We start from the raw sequence: 5,175 nt of genomic DNA, 5'->3' as shown, positions 1-5,175 counted from the left end.
CTTTCCTTAAAGACGTGAAAAACCACTAACTGAATCCCTGTCCTGATTGGGACCATTCAGAATGTGGGTGAGCTCTGGGTCAGACTGAAGGCCTCAACAGGACGGAGCCCCGGGAGGCCGCGACAGAGAAATGTACGTGGGCCTGGAAAGCTCCTGCTCTACAGGCAAGGCCAAGAGGGGAGGAGAAAGGGCAGGCAGACCTCGGGGCCATCTGGCAGCGGCCTAGCACAGTTGAAAAGCACCAGGTCTGAGGTTTTCACATTTATTTTAATCAGATTGTAAAAGTCACTTGGGAGGCAGCAGAGAGCTGCCTGAAGACAACGGTCCCTACCCTATGGCTTACAGACTGTGCAGTTTGGTGCAAGACATTTGGGAGAAACATAGCTGCTGCACCCACCTCCCAGGACCAGATTGAGCGTCCAACTCAGGAATGATTCCATCTGGGAAAACACTTGCTCAAGTGTAACGACGCAGTGAATGCAGCAGGGACGGAATTCATACTTGCAAATTAGGAACTGCGTGTGTTTTATTTTTATCATAATAAAGTACTAACATATAAAATGGCTTTATTGCTTGGCTTCATTGCATTAGTCATACATTACATGAAATGCTTAGTGTGGTGGATCGGGAGATGACTCTTCAAAAGTTATGTCACTTATCTCACCTGGGAAACAAATGCGATGGTCAAGCACAGGCCTGAAAATCACTTGGCAGGGATATAAGGCGATTCTAAGGGAGGAAGAAGGGAGAGAGGAAGGAATGCAAGAGGGCTTGAACACCCTTAGGGTTTTATCGCTGTGGACCGAAACACCACCAGTGCCTTGGTGGCACCCACCTGAACTGTGGACACTGCACGAGGAGGACAAAGCCTCATGGGAGCCTAAACCAGTAAGGAGCAGAAAAGTCCTTGCAGCAGCCTGAATCTGTCCAAATCAGTGGAACCTGTGAATAAATTCCCTTACGTGGCAGAGGGGATTTTGCAGATGCGAGTAAGACTCTTGAATGGGGAAACTATCCTGGGTTACCTAATCGGTGTACCCACTGTAATCACAAGAGTCCTTCTAAATCAGAGTCAAGACAATCATGAAGGAAATGGTAGGTAAGAGGGAGGATGACACAGCAAGAGTGGGAGCGATGTGAGGGAGGGGCCACAGCCCAGGGATGCAGATGCTTCCAGAAATGGAAAAAGATACGGAGATGGATTCTCCTTTGAAGCCGCCTGAAGGAATGTAGTCCTCCCAACACCTTGACTTTGGACTTCTGACCTCTAGACCTGTAAGAGAATAAATGTGTGGTATTAAGCCCGTTAGCCGCTGTGAGTGGGGATCTGTGGGAGAAAGGTGGGGCTCTTTACTGCTGTAAAGAGTTACAGTTATGGAACCTCACAGGGGCAGTGCGACCCTGTCTTCCAGGATCGCTATGAGTCAGAACGGACTCAGTGGCCGTGAGTTTGGCGTGGGAGTGGGGATTTGTAACCATAGTCACAGGAAATTTGAAATTCTACAAGGTCGAGGCTTCCTTCATCCCTACTGCTGGAGAAGAAACACATTGCCCTGCCACAATGCAAAGGTTCCAAATGAAGCAAATAAAATGCCCAGGCCAAAGAGCCCCCACTGAAGGGTTAATGTGATGAACAGCTAAGCTCTCCCACCGAGAAAGGGCTGAAGGGCCACCCTATAGCGGACTAGGATGGTGAGCCCTAGGGATTAGGAGGAAGAGCCCCTCTTAATAACTATCCGTGAATCTGTTCCCTGGTTAAATTTCTCACCTCCTGAAATGTAAATGTCCACAAAGAACAGATTGGTCCGAAGATCTAGTGATGTCTGCTGTCTATTCCTAACAGTTGCACGACGATTCTTTCGACACTCGGTAGGAAGGGCTGAGGATAGCGGGAGTGTGCGTATGAATAATATATACGTTCACATCAGACTGCTACAGCACTTTCATCTCATCAGCCATGTGTGCAGTGCATGCACTGTGATGAATTATTCACTTCTTAGATCTTACCATCCTTCTTGCCAACAGATATTGGGCCTCTGTCCATGCTAGGGGGCTGAAATATTTATTCTAACTGTGAGAGAATATCATGAGGAAGATAAGCCTACTCAAGTATTGTAGAATGCCCTTTAAGAGCTAAGTAAAACAATAGACCATTTCCTTCATGGCCTACTGTTGTGTGAACTTGCCTTTGGAAAACCCAACAGTTCTCTCCCATGGGAAGATGTACCTATCTCACTATCAACAAAGGACAGTGTGTTCTCAAGAAAGAACACTCCATGGGAGAGAGGAAAATCCAAAACAGGCACAGTTGCACCAAGAGAACAGAGAGTGTGGGCGTGACCTCCTCACACCCGCAAAGCTTGTTTTTAAACAAAGGATGTTATGATGTAACACAACGTCCAGTGAATTCCCAATGAGAATCCCAGATGGCAGGAGACAGTCATGCACATGACTGATAAACCGATTGCTCAGGGCACAGGAGGGGAAAAGAAATAGGTGGATTTTCTACACGCTTCTCCTTACAAGGAAGAGAGTGTGATGTGAGACTGTTAAGAGGACAGTTCAAGGACAATTCATCAGATACTTTCTAAAGGAGATGTTGGGGGCAGGTGGAGCCATCGGGTCTGTCTGGGACAAACAGGTGGAAACAAGGCTTCTAAAATTAAACTGGAGTTTTGTTTTGTGAAAAGCTCTAATTCAATCTTTACTAGTGATACCAAGAGGTATGGCTATAGCGGTCACTTAATTGGAATGAAGCATCCACTCTTGGATTAAAAGAAGTTTCTCAAAGACTGGACATTTCTTGCTTACCTTCCCTGGTCTTCACCAGAACCCAAACTAACCCATACCCTGTGGCATTTCGTCAGTGCTGACTCTCAGGACAGGGTAAAACTGTCCTATGTGGATCCCAAGGCTGTGGTCTTTAGGGACATAGACGGTCACGTCTTTCTCCCACAGAACAGCCGGTGGGTTCGAACAGCTGACCTCCCAGTTAGTGACCAAGTGCTCATTCTTCACCGATGACCTTTTTAAGGTCTGAGCAGAGGATGGAGATGCTAATGCCTAATCTAGCCTAGGGGGTCCACAGGAGCTCCCACGTTGACAGCAGCTGCCATTCATCAAAAAACCTGGTAATGGGTGAAGTCCTAAAGAAAGTTCTGGGTTCCGGTCTCGCCGCCAGGGAGTACGCCGCTCTGCCGCGTGGATTCACTCCTCTGCCGCTGCTGCCATGGTTCGTGGTCCCAAGAAGCACCCGAAGCGCGAAGCTGCTCCAAAGCATTGGATGCTGGACAAACTCACCGGTGTGCTTGCTCCTCGTCATCCACTGGTCCCCACAAGCTGAGAGAATGTCTCCCGCTAATCATTTTCTTAAGAAATAGACTTAAGTATGCTCTGACTGGAGATGAAGTTAAAAAGATTTGCATGCAGCGGTTCATTAAGATTGATGGCAAGGTCCACAATGATATCACCTACCCTGCTGGTGTTATGGATGTCATTGCCATTGACACGACCGGAGAGAATTTCCATCTGATCGATAACACCAAGGGTCGCTTTGCTGTTCATCGTATGACACCTGAGGAGGCGAAGTACAAGCTGTGCAAAGTAAGAAAGATCTTTGTGGGCACAAAAGGAATCCCTCACCCGGTGACACACGATGCTCGCACCATCCGTGTGTTAGACAGGGTTCTCTAGAGAGATAAAACCAAATTCCTGATAATATAATATATTTATTTATAAAGATAATTAGATATATAACGAGAAATGAACTGTTAAATCATATACAGATAAATATACAATACAAGAAATAAACAGTGAAATTAGAAAGCACTATAAATGGCTTAGTGCAACTCACGTCCGCGAGAGAAAGTTGAGAGACTAGCAGTCCTTCCAGTCTCTGTCTGATGCCAGATCTTCCTCTATTTGTAGAGAGAGCTAGGCTATGTCAGCACAGCAGCCAATCACAAGGCAGGTCACCAACCGCCAGTCCCCAGCTCCAGAGAAGTCTTAAAGGGACCTCAACTTACAGCAACACAGTCCACAGGCTAGGCGTCCCACAGGCAGTGTAGCCTTTAAATTGAGGCACAGAACAAGAGAGGCAGCCGCACACTGGTCCGATGATCAAAGAGCGAGAGACAAGAAAGGCAAGGCTCACCAAGCCATCCATCTCTCCGCCCCTCAGTCAATCCCACCTGCGTTTATCAGCCAGGCTGGCACAATAAACTATCTCAATCCGCTATCCTAATCCTCTCATCAAGGTGAATGACACCATGCAGATTGATTTGGAGACTGGAAAGATTACTGATTTCATTAAGTTCGACACAGGCAACATGTGTATGGTGACCAGAGGTGCTAACCTGGGAAGAATTGGTGTGATCACTAATAGAGAGAAACACCCTGGCTCTTTTGATGTGGTTCATGTGAAAGATGTCAATGGCAATAGCTTTGCCACCCGGCTTTCCAACATTTTCGTTATTGGAAAAGGCAACAAACCCTGGATTTCTCTTCCCCGAGGGAAAGGTATCCGCCTCATCATTGCTGAAGAGAGAGACGAGAGACTGGCTGCCAGAGGAGTGGGTGAAATGATCTCTCAGTAGAGTGAATGAAGAGATCTCTACAATAACAAATAAAACTTATTTTCCCCCTTTTTAAAAAAAATTTCAGTATAATTTTTAAAAGTAGTTACTTCTGATTGAACTATTGGATTGTATGGTAGGTGAATTACATGCCAATAAAACTTAGAAAATTTAAAAAACAATAAAATACTGCTCAGAAAAAAAAAAGTTCTGAAACTTCTTTTTGGGTGTCCCTTAGCACCAGGAAAGCAGAAACAAAAGTCCCACCCCACAGGTACCTTTGGCGCATGCCACGTCATTTCACAATTGTGGACGTGCCGAGGCATCAGTGGACGTTGAATAAGGAAAGGTGGGGCTGAAGTCAGGGAGATATTTCAGATCTAGGAAACAGTACGGAGGCTCAGGCTGGAGAAGAACAGTTTCTGCTGCTAGTGGGGGGGAGGGGGGCAGCACGCACGGATGGTGGCAAGGAGAGAATGAGAGATTCGATGAGAAATGAGGAGACGTGTGGCTTGAAAAGGGAGTGGGGCCTCGACATGAGCGATTATGGCTTTGTTATTTGGTCAATGAGGCATCGTGGAAAGATTCTTTTTCCTTTTTT

The 5,175-nt window shown here is 46.5% G+C and overlaps 1 pseudogene; it reads left to right on the top strand.

The window, feature by feature from the left end:
• The first annotated feature begins 3,229 nt into the window (after window positions 1-3,229).
• Window positions 3,230-4,595, top strand: LOC123520931 (annotated as a pseudogene).
• Window positions 4,596-5,175: the final 580 nt, after the last annotated feature.

This window comes from Echinops telfairi, unplaced genomic scaffold (assembly GCF_000313985.2).
Source record: "Echinops telfairi isolate 266 unplaced genomic scaffold, ASM31398v2 ScPeMD7_7467;HRSCAF=8505_1, whole genome shotgun sequence".
Lineage (NCBI taxonomy): Eukaryota > Metazoa > Chordata > Mammalia > Afrosoricida > Tenrecidae > Echinops > Echinops telfairi.
This window is presented reverse-complemented; position numbering and strand designations above follow the sequence as displayed.